The 16,130-nt window shown below is 44.1% G+C and overlaps 1 protein-coding gene across 10 annotated transcripts in view; it reads right to left on the reverse strand.

Annotated features, from left to right (window-relative positions):
* TRIP12 (thyroid hormone receptor interactor 12) overlaps positions 1 to 16,130 on the reverse strand; it is a 448,602-nt gene that overhangs the window by 252,637 nt on the left and 179,835 nt on the right. The gene's annotated exons all lie outside the window — the stretch shown is intronic.

The raw sequence follows: 16,130 nt of genomic DNA on the forward strand, positions 1-16,130 counted from the left end.
TGAATAAAGGAACATCGCTGTTAGTGTTTAAGATTCCAGTCTTTGAGGATAATTTCATAGTTACTTGAATAAGGAAGCTAAGAAAGGAAAACTGGGTGCATGCAAACCCTTTAACAGCTTCTCTTTCCTGACTGCATTTTACAGTCAAGGCATTCACTGTGAGAACCTATTAATGAATGTACATAATCATAGCCAAACTGAACTACCGTATATACTCGAATATAAACTCATCCAAATATAAACCAATGTAACATTTTGTCCAAAGTTCCCTCTAAGTCAGGGGTCTCAAAGTCCCTCCTTGAGGGCTGCAATCCAGTCAGGTTTTCAGGATTTCCAAAATGAATATGCATGAGATCTGTGTGCATGCACTGCTTTCATTGGGGAAATCCTGAAAACCCGACTGGATCACGGCCCTCAAGGAAGGACTTTGAGATCCCTGCTCTAAGCTGTGCAGCTGCATATCTCTTTTGAAGCCCCCACACAGCAATTCAGGACTGCTGCACAATAGGAGCAGCATTTCCTCACTTCCCTTCCACTGCCATCCTGGTTGCTTCTGCTTCTTCTTTACACAAGCAGCAGCAGCGGCAAAACAGGCTGCCTCGCTCTCCTGCTGGCTGCACTCACAGCCTTAGTATGATCAGCTGCTGGATCTGCCCCGTAACCAGAAGAGGACTTCAGAGGGGTGTTACCAACATTTATGGGGAATGAGGCTGCAATTGTGGCCTCGCAGGAGAGTGAGGCAGGCTATTTTGCCACTGCTGCTGCTTGTGTACAGAAGGAGGTAGGAAGGGAAGTGCTGCTCTTGGTGCATGGCACAAGCAGTATCAGGTGGGGCAGAGACAGGAAGGAAATTTGATCAAAGGAGGAGATGAGAGAGAGGAAGACACTGGATGAAAAGAAAGAGGCTGATGCTGTATTGAAGGAGGGAAATACTAGGAAATACTGATGGAAAAGGAGAGGGGGGCAGATGCTTTATAGGAGATGAGGGAGACAGGGCAGATATTGGATGGAAGAGGAGAGAGAGGGCAGATGGTGTGAGGGAAGAGGTGGGAGATGATGGAAGGAGGAAGTGAAAGGGGAGACACTAGATGGAAGTGAGAGGGAGAGACAAGAGAAGTGGCCGACACTGGATGGAAGGAGAGACAGACAAGAGAGAGACATGGATGGAAGGGAGAGGGGGGGGGGGAAGAAGATGTATAGATAGAGACAGAAAAAAGCAAATAACCAGACAACAAAGGTAGAAAAAATAATTTTATTTTTAGTTTAAGATAAATTAGTATAGTATTATGTTAATAAACAATAAATGGAAATAAATGTTAAAACAGAAAATGGAAATAAAATGTTTATCTTTTTATTGGATTAATCTTAATATCTTTTTGACTAACTTTAGAGACCAAAACATCCTTCCTCAGGACAGGATATCATAACAGCAGAATGCTGTCCTGATTTGAGGAAGGAGGTTTTGGCCTCTGAAAGCTAATTGAAAAATACATTTAGTCCAATAAAATGGTATCCTTTTCCATTTTTTATTTCCAATTGTTAATTTGTAATATACTAGTTAGAATATATGTCAGTCTTCCTCTGGTATGAAGAGTCTAATTTCTTGGAGGTTCAGTTTAATTTTTATTTCTATTTTTATATTATGGTTACTTATTCTAAAAACTGAGTGATCTGTGTTTAGCATGTTTGAAAAGAGACATTTAGCTTTGATTGCATGATTGATCTGTTTTAATCTGGTTTGTTTAGTTTTTCAATATGTTTATTGATGTTCTAGTGGTCACTGAAGTTTTGTGGTACTATCTTTTTCTAGGTAGCTGCTTCTGTGACTTGTGGAAGTTACACTTCCCCCCTCCCCATTCGCAGTTTCTGCTCTCGCGATTTCACATAATCGCGATTTTTTTCTGGGGAGGGAGAAAATAAACATGATTCGCGGGGATACGGACAGAGCCAGACCGCGAATGGCGAAAAACCGTGATTATCCGGCTCTGACCCACCCCCACCTCCCTGCCGCCTTCCCGGCCTTATCTGGTGGTCTAGCGGGCTTTTGGGGCAGGAGCGATCTTCCTATGCTCCTGCCCTGTGCAGATCGCCATGAGGAAATGGCTGTGATCCCTGCCGCTGTGGTGTGTGATCCACGGCCGTGTTCCATTTTAGAACCCGGCGGCAGGGAACATTCTGGCCACTCCCCTCCTCCCGCCCTCACTCACCAACTGCTGCTGCGAGGAAGCGCAGGCAAGCTCTCTCCCTTCCGGGATGAGCCGGACCCCTGAGACACGAGTGCCTGCAGGAGGAGGCCCCCGCCGCCGCCCGCCAAAACCTTCCCAGTCTCCTGAGCTGCGTCCTCTCCCTCCCCCCCCCTCTTCGATTGCCGACCTCGGTGGCCGCTGACAAGTGCTGTGTCTCTCCGTGCCAAATTCCATTTTCGAATTCAAACATGGAGAGACACAGCACAGCCGGTGACTCCCCCCTCCCGCCCTCACTCACCGCCCAAACCAGCTACTTTTAAGTCTCCTCCTTCTCACCGGCTCACCCGCGTTTAAATTCAGAGAAAAGCGCTGCACCGCACTACTGCTGGCCTCGCCGTCTTTTGTGCACTGCGGCCCACCCTCTCTGACTACTTCCTGTTTCTGCTAGGGTTGGCCGCAGTGGATAGAAGACGCTGAAGCCAGCGGTAGCGCGGTGCAGCGCTTTTCTCTGAATTTAAATGTGGCAGCTGGGAAGGGGGCAGCTAGAAATGCTGCTGCTGCACAGGGAAGGCCGGGAAATGCTGCTGCTGCACAGGAAAGTGGGTGTGTGTGGGGGGAAATGCTGCTCCTGATTCTGATTCGGGTGGGGGCTCTTCCATTGGCAGGAGGGAGTTGGCATCCCTCCTGCCATTTTCGCTGCTACTGAGGAGAGAAGGGTGTTTGTTGGTTGGTTCTTAGTGCTGGGACATCGGAGAGGGCTTTTTTCCTTTCTTTTCTTTTATGGGGCAAATATTGTGCATTTGTAACACACACATCATCTATCCATTAATAAAAAGAAAAAAAGTTTTCCTGCCCCAAACAGCTGCTTTTGGGGCCTCCCCTGCCTCTCAGTGCTCGGGCTTCCCTTTGCCGGCTTCATGAATGTGTGAAAGTTGCTCTCATACCAACCAATCAGACAAGAGAGACAGAGATTATACTATCCAGAGAATTGGCCAAAAGCGATCCTGTTGGTATTAGCGATTATGTTTAGTGTATCTAGGCCTAAATGGCAGCATCAGTTTTGGAAATATCTAAAATAACTCAAGCAAAGATCCTAGTGTCTTGTTTACTATTTTGGGTTGTTTTTTTTTTTAATGTTATATTTTTCCAAAAACCCAAGAAAACAAAACATTTGCATTTACAAATCCCTATCTAGTACAATGCTATACATATTTCACCAAGCTACAGATTTAATAGTGAAATTAAGATTTTTTTTAAACAATTCATTAACATTTCAAACTTCTACTTCGTTTCAAAGAAATCTTACTATTATTACTACCACTACTATTAATTATTTCTATAGTGCTACCAGACATACGCAGTACTGTACTCTGTACAGTGCTGCGTACGTCTGGTAGCACTATAGAAATAGAGGAGATAGAGCCTCTGCTCAAATGAGCTTATAATCTAAATAGTCAAGACAAACAGATGCCATGGATATAGTTAGAGGGAATGGTTAATCTGCTAGCTAGGGTGGTGGGCAGTGGGGAGTAGGGTTATTAATTGAAGTCTATATCAAAAAGGTGACTTTTCAGTCTGCTTTTAAACAAGTAAAGGAAAGGAGAATGGCAGACAAACTCAGGTAGTTTATTCGAAGCATACAGGGCAGCTAGATTAAAGGAACAAACTCTAGAATTGGCAGTGGAGCAGAAGGGTACAGCTAAGGGCAGCTGATCTGAGGAACAGAGTTCTCTGGGAGGTGTATAAGGAGAGAAGAGAGGAGAGACATTGTAAAAGTTAGTAAAAGGAGTTTGAACTGTATACAAAGGTGGATAGGATGCAAAAGAAGTGATTTAAGGAGAGGGGTAACATGAGTGTAGTGAGGTTAGTAGAAGATGAGTCATGTACAGATTGGAGGGGAGAGGGAAGGCAGCACAGCGGAAGATCAGCTAGATGTATATTGTAGTAAAAGAGGCATGAGGTTCGAGTGTGTGGACAAGAGTCTGGGTAGTGTGCTCAGAGAGCAAGGGATGAATTTTGCTGATATTGTAAACACAAAAGAGACAGGCCTTAGCAGTTTGTTGGATGTACATAGAAAATGAGAGGTCAGAATTGAAGACGACTCCAAGGATGCGAGCAGAGGAGGCTGGAACGATGACTATTATTTAGAGAGGGAGAATAGAGGGAGAGGAACGGAGAGTTTAGGAGGAAAGAGAAGTAGCTCAGTCTTTGACATGTTTAGTTTCAGATGACAGAAGGACATCCAGGCAGAAATATCAGCCAAACATGCTGAGACTTTTTCTTGGACATTAAGTGAAATTTGGGGCGTAGAGAGGTAGATCTGAGAGTCATCAGTATGTAAGTGATACTGGAAGCCATGGGAGGAAATCAGGGCACAGAGGGAAGAAGTGTAGAGAGAGAAAAGAAGAGATCCTAAGACAGAACCTTGGGGTATGCCAACTGCTAGCAGGATAGCAGCAGAGGAGGACCCAACAAAGCATACACTAAATGTGTGATGGGAGAGGTAGAAGGCAAACCAGGAGAAGACAGATTTGCAGAAACCAATCAAGGAGTAAGAAATGATTAACAGTGTCAAAGGCAGCAGATAGGTCAAGATGGATGAGGATTGAGTAAAGGCCCTTAGATCTGGAAGAAAGAGGTCACTGCAGACTTTGATGAGTGAAGTCTCTGTGGAGTGTAGGGGGTGGAAGTCTGATTGGAAAATGGTTAAAAAGAAGCTAAAAGGATAAGTTGCAAAGGTTAGGACTGTAAACCAGGTGCGGATGTTATTTAAAAATACCGTTGTGGAAGCCCAGACCAGATGTATTCCACGTATCAGCAAAGGTGGAAAGAAGAAGAAACGAGTCGGCGTGGTGAAGTGAAAGAGGCTATTAGAGCCACATCCTTTAAAGAATGGAAAAAGGATCCAAATGAAGAAAATAAGAAGAAATACAAGCACTGGCAAGTTAGATGCAAAGCATTGATAAAGACAGCTAAGAAAGTATATGAAGAGAAACTTGCAAAAGAAGCAAAAACTCATAACAATTTTAGGTACATCAGAAGCAGAAAATCTGTGAGGGAATCTGTGGGACCGTTGGATGATCAAGGAGCAAAAGGGGCGCTCTGGGAGTATAAGGCCATAGGGAAAAACAATGAATTTTTTGCTTCGGTCTTTACGGAAGAAGATGTAAGAGATCTACCTGGACCGGAAATGGTTTTCAAGGGTGATGATGTGGAGAGAACTGAAAAATCTCGGTGAATCTGGAAGATGTACTAAGCCAAATAATCAGGACCGGATGGTATACATCCCAGGGTACTAAAAGAACTCAAACATGAAATTACTGACCTGCTGTTAGTGATCTGTAACCTGTCGCTAAAATCATCTGTAGTATCTAAAGATTGGAGGGTGGCCAATGTTACGACAATTTTTAAAAAGGGCTCCAGGGAAGATTCGGGAAATTACAGACCGGTAAGCCTCACTTCGGTGCCGGGCAAAATGGTAGAAATGATTATAAAAAAATAAAATTGTGGAACAAGTAGACAAACATGATTTAATGAGACGGGGTCAGCATGGGTTTAGCTAAGGGAGATCTTGCCTCACAAATTTGCTTGAATTCTTTGAAAGTGTGAATAAACATGTGGATGAAGGTGAGCCGGTTGATATAGTTTATCTAGATTTGGTTGCAACTGAAGCAGGCTATTCAGGAGGGGTTCCCTGAATGGAAAAATCTCAATAATCGGTATAGTCTGGAGTTCTTATGCTTTCAGGTGGACTTCTTGGGACACCAGGGCGCACAGTGGTATAAATGGCTAAATGGATTTGTGAATAAAAAACCTAAAAATGGACTTAGGGACATTTGGAGCATTGAGATAAAGCATCAAATTAATGCGTCTCAATGGCCACAAATTTGGTCTTGGAGAATGAGATGTACGGTGTCCTAATAATTGGAAGGATTGTAAAAGGCTGAATTATTGTTTCTGGTGGAATTCAGTTTGTCATGTGTTTAAAATGGAAAGAGCATTGGCAGTTCAAAAAGGCTATTATAATAAATTTAAGGATGTGTGGGGACCATTATTAAATTATAGTAATGAATAAGTTACACTTTCCCAATCTTAATACACATGTGGATTTGGGTGGAGGATTTCTTGTTTTTCCATTAAGAATATATAGATGATTGTCGTAAGATATTATTTTCATGTGGTATATATTAGTTGTATATGAATTTGGGAGGGGGTGGGGGCTAAATCTTCTTGGTGTATGATATTGAAAATTTTTCAAGTGATGTTGTATTATATTTGGTTGATATTTACTGTACACTTGATGTAAGTTTAAAAATGAATAAAGAAATAAAAAAATAAAAAAAAAGATGTACGGTGTCCGCATCTATGAGACAAACTTGGTTTTTCCTTTTACATAGAGCATTTTGGACCCCAGTTAGATTACAAAAGTCTAAGCTCTAAGTCTAATAGCTCTAAGTCTAATAGATGCTGGCATTGTAATCTGGAAGCAGGGACTTTAGATCATTTCTTTTTCTATTGTCCCTGTATCATGGCCTTTTGGAAATCAATTTGGTCTCAAATTAATTGTTTACTAGAAAACCATGTAGCATTATCATATGATACAATTATGTTCGGTATGTCATTGAGAACAAAAAGTCAAATTTCATCAAGCAATAAACTTTTATTGATTATGACAGGAGTCGCCATACAACATATCACCAATAATTGGAAAAATTACAGTAGACTTAACTATACCTTCTGGTGGAATTCGTTGTGCCACATTTATAAAATGGAAAGAACAATTGCCATACAAAAAGGGAATTATAACAATTTTAAAAAGGTTTGGGGGCCATTGACAAATTATTGCAATAATTAGACACCATTTCTCACTGAAAGTATATTTATGCATAGGGGGGACGGTATAAAGTTCTATTAAAGGCTTAATAAATAGATAAGAATATAAATTTATATGATATTTTTGATTAAAATATCTGTGGGAAGGGTGGGTGGGGAGAGTATAAATATATATATTTAAGATGATATTAGAAAGAAATTCAAGTGTTCTATGCAAGTTTTAACTGATGTAACATTGTGTACTTGATGTAAGATGGAAAAATGAATAAAGAAATTGGAAAAAAAAAAGAAAGCTTTTAATAAAGTTCCTTACAAGAGGCTCCTGAGAAAATTAAATTGTCATGGGATAGGTGGCAAAGTTCAGTTTTGGATTAGGAATTGGTTATCAGATAGAAAACAGAGGGTAGGGTTAAATGGTCATTTTTCTCAATGGAAGAGAATAAATACTGAAGTGCCGCAGGGGTCTGTACTAGGACCGGTGCTATTTAGCTTATTTATACATGATCTGGAAATTGGAACGACAAGTGAGGTGATTAAATTTGCAGATAACACTAAACTGTTCAAAGTTGTTAAAACACATGCGGATTGTGAAAAATTGCAGGCGGACCTTAAGAAATTGGAAGACTGGGCATCCAAATGGCAGATGAAATTTAATGTGGACAAATGCAAAGTGATGCACATTGGGAAGAATAACCTGAATCACAGTTACCGGATGCTAGGGTCCACCTTGGGAATTAGTGCCCAAGAAAAGGATCTGGGTGTCATCATAGACAATACAATGAAATCTTCTGCCCAATGTGTGGCAGTGGCCAAAAAAGCAAACAGGATGCTAGGAATTATTAAAAAAAGGGATGGCTAACAAGACTAAGAATGTTATAATGCCCTTGTATCGCTTTATGGAGCAACCTCATCTGGAGTATTGCGTTCAATTCTGGTCTCAAGGTATAGTGGCGCCAGAAAAGGTTCAAAGAAGAGCGACCAAGATATAAAGGGGATGGAACTCCTCTCGTATGAAGAAAGACTAAAATGGTTAGGGCTCTTTAGCTTGGAAAAGAGACGGCTGAGGGGAGATATGATTTAAGTCTACAAAATCCTGAGAAGTACAACGGGTACAAGTGGATTGATTTTTCACTCCATCAAAAATTACAAAGACTAGGGGACACTCGAAGTTATAGGGAAATACTTTTAAAACCAATAGGAGGAATTTTTTTTTCAGTCAGAGAATAGTTAATCTCTGTAACGCATTGCCAGAAGTTGTGATAAGAGCGGATAGCGTAGCAGATTTTAAGGAAGGATTGGACAAGTTCCTGGAGGAAAAGTCCATAGTCTGTTATTGAAAAAGACATGTGAGAAGCCACTGCATCGGTAGCATGGAATATTGCTACTCCTTGGGTTTTGGACAGGTACTACTTATGATTGTAGAGCAACAAGAGTCTGTTGAGATGAAAGAAAGTCAATGCGGTGAAAGAGAACAGAATGCTCGAGTAGCTTGGATAGAAAAAGAAGAAGGGAGACAGGCTAGTTGGATGGGCAAGTGGAGGTCTTACAAGCACTTTTTGAGAAGCAGCTTAACCACTACTTGTTTGAAAGTATCAGGGACAGTTGCTATGGAAATGGATAGGTTAAGGATATGGAAGGGATATTAGTATGAGAGATGGAGTCAAGTAAAGGGGTGGGAATAGGGTCTGAGGGGCATGTTGTGGACTTGGCTGAGGACAGAATTTGTGTGGTTTCTTCCTCTAATTTCAGGGAAGGAAGAAAAGTTGGTGGAAGGTGAAGAAGGGTCGAGAGGGTGGGACCAGGCAATGTGCAGGTGCTTCCCGAATTGTTTGGGTGAAGGAAGAAGGGATAGTGTGAGCTTGAATGTCAGGAGAGTGGATAGGGTAGAAGGATGCGACTGTGGCAAATTCAAAGGCGATCTTGTGAACCTGGTCATAGAAGTATTCATATATCATCTGGGGAGAGAGATGGAGGGGTCGGAGGGACGCGCTTTGAGGAGGGAGTTCATTGTGGCACAGGGATGGCGAGGGTTGGAAAAAAGGGTTGGTTAGTTGTATGACCAGTGTAAAAGCAGAATTAAAGGTCAGCATATATTTAAAGTGAAGGAGGTCAGCATGTGTGCAAGATTTGAGCTAAAGGTGTTCGGTACAATAGGTACAGGAATGTAAATAGCAGAAACTGGGAGTGAGCCAAGGTTGAGGTTCGGTATGTCCCTCAGCGCAGGGAACAGGGGGAGCAAGGGTGTCCAGAGTAGAGGAGAGAATGGAATTGTACAACGAGACAGCCTCATGGACAGACTTAGGTAGCATAGTAGAGGCAAGGAGAGGTGAAACAGTGGTTGAGAATGTGGAAGGATCGAGGGCTTGAAGATTTCAAAACTTATTGGTGGTGACTGGGCATAGCTGAGAGGGTGGGTGAGTAATTGTGAAGGTTATCAGATGATGATCAAAGATGGGGAGCAATGAGATAGAGAATGCAAGATTAGGTTTCTACCTACGATAATCTTCTTTCTGTTAGTCCCTGGAGGTTTCCATACGCTAGGTGTTCAATCCCAACCCACAGTCTGGGTATTCCAGGAATTCACATATTTTCAGAACACATGGTACACTCGCCCTAGTGGCAAGATCAGTTCAGTCCCAAAGCCAAGCACATACCTGTAAATTCAGGACAAAGGGGGTACAGGGGAGAATTCCCATCAACACTAGTAAGCCACAAACTGGTATGCTCTGCAGATATCAACCCAGAGCCCTCGGGTATGCTCTGCAAAATATCAACAAGGACCCGGGTACTTCCAGAAGGTGGCACACAGTAGGTAGGCTTCACATATCCATCTGAGTTTCTCTGTGAAGCCACAGTCCGGCTCCACAGGACTGCGTCCTTTTCTCCAATAGCAGATCTCAGCTCCCCTTGCCCAACCCGGATTCTGCCCGTTGCCAAAGTTTACCATTGTTTATATTCCTGTTTCTGTACCATATTTTATTATTGTCTATGCTTTTGTTTAGATGCCAAACTTTATTCTGTCTTTGCTTAGTTCAGCACCAAACTGTATTTTTGCCAAAGGATTTACCAGTCTCTCACTTTTCGGTTGCCCCGCTCCCCCCAGCACATCCTGGGCTACATACAAACCTTAACTGCGCAATCTCCCCTGTTACCCATCTACTGCCCCAAGTCTCTCCGGTCTAGGCTCCATACGGAAAGAGCTTAGCCGCTAATTGCTTTCACCGATATAGCTCCCCCTTAGACCTACCCCTAAAAAAAAAAAAAAAATTCTCTCCTTCCTACTCTTGGCCCTGCACTTAGCCAGTTTAATTTAAGTTCCCCTGCTCCTTCCTCAACTAACTCTATTCCCCCCCTGCTGCAGACTCTCACACACCAACCACCCTGTCCTAACCCCACCATGAACCCGTCCTTCTGGATCCTTCTCCTCCTACTCTGCTCACTTCTCTATACTTCCCTCTGTCTGAAACCTCCCTCTCCCAACCTACTCGACCCCGCTAACACCAATAACATCTGCCCTGGACTCAGAATCCCCACACTGATACGCACCAGAAATCACCCTCTCAAGAAAACCCCCCGAAAAGTCAACCAAGATTCTCTAAAGCCCCTGCCCCCTGCCACGGACTCTCTCACCCCAGTCCCGACACTTTATTGCAATGCCAGATCCGCGTGCAATAAGACCCAAATCTTGAAAGACCTTCTAGACGAGCTCGACCCTGGATTCCTATGCATCACGGAATCATGGATCGCCAAAGACGATCTATTCACACAAAACGAACTCCTCCCCCACGGTTACCAAGGCCTCTTCTCCCCCAGACCCAATCGAAAAGGAGGTGGTCTAGCACTCCTCTACAAATCTTTCTTTGACGTCCAGCTCCTTGAGACGGGCACTCACGCTTCTCTAGAATATTTGCTTGCCTCAGTCAATGACGAACTCCACACCCACCCATTGGGCATCCTGTTACTATACCGCCCACCCACCCCTTGGACCAAATCCTCCAATCTCGTCTTTGAGACCATAACAAATGCCTTCCTTAAATTTCAAAGACTTCTGATCGTTGGTGATATCAATCTCCACCTTGACGACACCAACAGCAAGGACACGACTGAATTCAACAACTTCCTTACCTCTCTAGGCTTCCCCTCACCCACCCCATCTCCAACCCACGAAAAAGGGCACACTCTAGACTTCACCACTTTCCTTGATCTTACCGCCTTCAAAACTTCAACCGACGACACTCGCTGGGAACAAGTCCCTTGGTCTGACCACTTCTTAGGGACTACCTGCCTCCCCATCTTCATGTCACATCTTGACTCCCCACCCCACCCCTCTCATTCCATAACCTTCCGCAAAAAAACCTCGAGCAATCTATTCTGGTCCAAATTCCTCAACCAACTCTCCTCCAACCCTAGACCTACAAACCCCGAATCCCATTGGCGCAACTGGACCGCCCTCTCCGAGTCCACCTACCACTCCCTTGCTCCAATATCCACTAAAACCATCTCCTACCCCCGAAAGGCCCCCTGGTACTTACCTCTTCACAGAGAATTGAAACAGAAATGTCGCGCTTTGGAGCACAAATGGAAAAAATCTAAATCCCCCTCTGATAGACAGACCTGGAGGGTCAATATTAAACTTTACAATTCAACACTAAAAAAAGCCAGGAAGAACTTCTTCGGAGACAAGATCTCTAGATCCAACAACCAGATCAGTGCGCTGTTCAACATCTGGCGCTCCCTAACTACAAAAAAAGACCCATCCTTGCTCCCACCGTCTCTATCAGCCGATGCCCTTGCTAATTTCTTTAATGAAAAGGTTACCACCCTAAGATGCTCCTTCCCACCCACAGTCTCCTACAATTCCCTGACCTCTATTGACCTCAACCCTACCTTACCTGTATCCACCCCCATTCCTGCCGACAGATCCTGGACTGTCTTAGAGCTTGTTTCCGAATCGCAAGTCTCCAAACTCTGCCTCAAACTAAAAACTTGCAAGTGCACTCTGGATCCTTTCCCCTCCTATCTATTCGAGAATATCCCTACACAGGCCATCGCTTCCCTCACCGAACTTATAAACTCTGCCCTAACATCGGGCCTTTTCTCCCCCGACATGGGACACATTTCATTGACCCCTCTACTGAAAAAGGCCGACCTTGACCCCTCCATTCCATCAAATTACCGTCCTATAGCAAATATCCCTCTCCTAACGAAGTTATTAGAATCCATCATATCCACCCAACTCTCATCCTACCTAGAAAGATTCTCTATTCTCCTACCCCACCAATTCGGCTTCAGACCCAACTTCAGCACCGAATCCCTCTTGGCCTCACTAATCTCTAAGGTGCAACAACTCCATTCTCGCAACAAATTTGCTGTTCTCCTACAATTCGACCTCAACGCAGCCTTCGATGTCGTCCACCACGACATCCTAATCTTCCAACTCTCCGAAATAGGCATAAGCTCCACAGTCCTAGATTGGTTCTCGAAATTCCTACGCTTCCACTCCTACACCGTTAACACAAACGGTACCTCATCCCCCCCCCCTGGAAGCCGAAATGTGGAGTCCCGCAAGGCTCACCCCTCTCCCCTATCCTTTTCAACATCTACATGTCCTCTCTGAAACTCCTTCATCTATCCCCCCCTAGAAACTCTCTACTCCTACGCTGATGACATCCTCATCTTCCTCGAGACCGACTCGAACCTCTCTAACTTTGCTGAGAACATATCCACATGTATAACGAATCTCCAATCCTGGGCCCAATCTGTACAAATGAAACTGAATGAGTCCAAAACAAAACTACTTTGGCTCGGCCCAATTTTAGATCATTTACCCACCTCCATCCCACTACCGTCCGGCCCCACTCTTCAGCTTGAGTTTTCAAGCAAAGTCCTAGGCATCGTCATAGACTCCTCTCTCTCCTTCAATGATCACCTCAACTCCTTGGTAAAAAAATGCTTCTTTAGCCTTCATATGTTGAGGAAAGTGAGATCCTGCTTTCATCATTCTCACTTCGCTGTCCTCGTTCAATCCACCATCCTCTCTAGACTGGACTACTGCAACTCCATCTATATAAGCCTAACTAAGAAAAACCTCCATAGACTTCAGCTAATTCAGAACACCGCAGCCAAGCTTATTTTCGCAAAAGGCAAGTTTGATCACGTCTCCCCACTTCTCTCCAAGCTTCACTGGCTCCCAGTATACTCCAGAGTCCTCTATAAATGTGCCTGCTTATCCTTCAAGATCCTACATGGTGTCCTTCCTCCCGTTATCCCACTCTTTTGGAATTCCTCAAACCCACACTCCACTAGACCCTCCCAAAAACTGAAACTATCTTTCCCCTCTATAAAAGGTATATCCCGCGCAGGAAAACTTGGAACATCCCTCCCCTTTAGAACCACAGAACTCTGGAACAACCTCTCATCCCCGCTCAGAAATTTAAGCTCCTTCCAATCCTTCCGCAAACACTTGAAAACTTTGCTCTTTTCAAAAATCTAATCACCTCCCGTTCTCTAGCACCCGGTCCCTCTCTATCTTCTTAGTCCCACTCCTATATCCCTTCATTGTAGTTCCTTTCCTCTTAACTTCTGTAAACCGTGCCGAGCTCTGCGCTTGCGGAGATGGCGCGGTATACAAACCTAAGGTTTAGTTTAGATCACAGGGGAGGGGTCTCAAGGCACTGAAGCCACCAAGAAATGAGGTTTAACTGAACTTTAATCAAAAAAATAACAGAAGCAGAGCAACAGCAAAAGACTTCTGCCCAGACTCCTTGCAGAAACTGAAAATTGATTTTACCACTAGGGGGATTTTTGCAATACCAGGGCTGCGGGTTGGGAATGAACACCTAGCGTATGGAATCTGGAAGGGACGTAACAGAAAGAGCAGCTGGAGAAGAAAACAAGATCAAGGCACACTACCAAAACATTTATCCATGCCCTCATCACCTCGCATTTAGACTACTGCAACTCGCTACTCTCAGGCCTTCCACTTAGCCATCTCGCTCCCTTCCAATCCGTCCAAAATATGCACAACTCATATTCCAGGAGATCCGCTATACTCACGTTACATCTCTCCTCAAGTCATCTCATTGGCTTCCCATCCATTTCTGAATACAATTCAAACTCCTCTTACTGACCTACAAATGCAATCACTCAACTGCCCCTCACTATCTTTCTTTGCTTATCTCCCCCCCCCCCCCCTTGTGAGCTCCGCTCAGCTGGTAAGTCCCTCCTATCTGTGCCTTTCTCTTCAACTGTCAACTTCACACTCTGTACCTTCTGCCTTGCTGCGCTGTATGCTTGGAACAAAGCTACCTGAATCCCTACAGCGGGCTTTAGCAGTGTTCAAGGCCCAGTTGAAAGCCACTCTTCAAGACTGCTTTCAACTCCTAACTCCTCTCACCTTGTGTTCTGCATACCCAACTCTATATGTCATGTCTGTCTGTCCAAGTTAGATTGTAAGCTCTTCCGAGAAGGGACCATCAATAAATATCAAAATGTACAGCACTGCATATGCCTTTCAGTGCTATATATAAGTGATTAGTAGTAGTTGTAGTAGTAATGTTAAAATCCTCAAGAAGGAGGGAGGAAGAAGATGAATCACGGAAGGCAGAAAGTCAGGAGTCAAATTCAGTGAGAAAGGAGGAAGGGGACTTTTTTTTTTTGGGTGGGGACGATAATTGGCCGCTATTCAGAGAGGTAGAGGAATGAATGGGAAGACAAAGTGGACTTTAAATGAGGAACAGCTGTGTGATTGAGGTGGGAGAAGTTAGAATCTGCAAGAACGAAAGAAAAGAAGCCCAACACTTGCACCTCGACCAATAGGATGTGCAATATGGGAGAAGTGGTAGCCACCATAAGAGGGCAGCAGCTGTTAGAGGACAGTGAAGTCCTCAGAACTAATACATGTCTCAGAGCAAGCAGGAGGAGGGACTGGGAGACATAGAAACATAGAAAATGAGGTCATGAATGCAGGGCAGTTTGTTGGAGGCAGAGTGAACATTCCACAGTGCACAGGAGAAAGGGAGAGATGACTGAAGGAGAAAGATAGGTATTAGGTCAGGGCGGTTACACACATTGGGAAGCAGTTGGCAAGGAGGGCCAGGATTGGGATGGACATCCCAAGCGGTGAGCAGAAGAATGAGTAGGAGAGTGCGCTGAAACAAAGGGGAATAATGACGGCAATAACAAATAAGGGGAGAGCTCAAAGAGAAAAGAGATGGATGAATGGAAGGGAGAGAATGTTTAAGCTTGAGAACGGAGAATAAGGTAGATGACAAGATGGAAGTTGAGGGGATAGGAAAATCAGAGAGATAGTGAGTACTTGTGGTCTAGAGAGAAGAGGGAAAGGGAGCGAGATTGGGGAGAGTGAGAATGAGAAGCAGAAAGTGAATTGGAGCCATAAGGAGAGGAATAGAGAATGGAAACAGAAATGAAGTGAAGTAGAATAAGGAGGTGCACTCAGGAGGCACACAAAGGAGCACTCGCTCCTGTCATGCACCAGCGGCTCACACTGACCAGAGAGGGGTTAGTTTAAATAGAAAGCAAGGATAGTGAGGTCACCTAAGTGCTTGCTTGGGAGGGGCAACAGCCAGCCAGCCAGCCAGAAGCAGTGGGGGAGGGGATAGAGGTAGGCAGCAAGAGAGATGAGGATGGGATGGAGAGGTGAATTTGCGGTCCTTCCTGAAACAAAGCAAAGGAAATAAATTATTTTAATGTGCAACCTGGACCAAAGGGGAAGAGGGCCAAGAGAGAAGAGAGCAGACAAGGACAGAAAAGCTTACTGTATGTGACTAACCAGTTGCTGGAAGACAGAGGTGGCCATTCAGGGCAGAGGCCCAGTTTGAAAGGGTGCTACCCCTAGAGGATTTAGCTTAAATAGATAAGATAGCAAGTCTAATGAGATTACCTGCATGCTTGCTTGGGAGGGGCTAGACATAAGCAGCAGGGGAGGGGCTAGAGGTAGGAAGCAAGAGAGATGGGAGATGGAGAGATGAATTTGCAGTCCTTCCTGAGTGCTTGAATGGGAGGGGCTACAGCCAGCCAGCTCAACTTGTAAGAGAAAATATTAACACTGAAAACTGTAGGCAGATAAATGATGAAACTTAATGTTTTGAG

This window comes from Geotrypetes seraphini, chromosome 9 (assembly GCF_902459505.1).
Source record: "Geotrypetes seraphini chromosome 9, aGeoSer1.1, whole genome shotgun sequence".
NCBI lineage: Eukaryota > Metazoa > Chordata > Amphibia > Gymnophiona > Dermophiidae > Geotrypetes > Geotrypetes seraphini.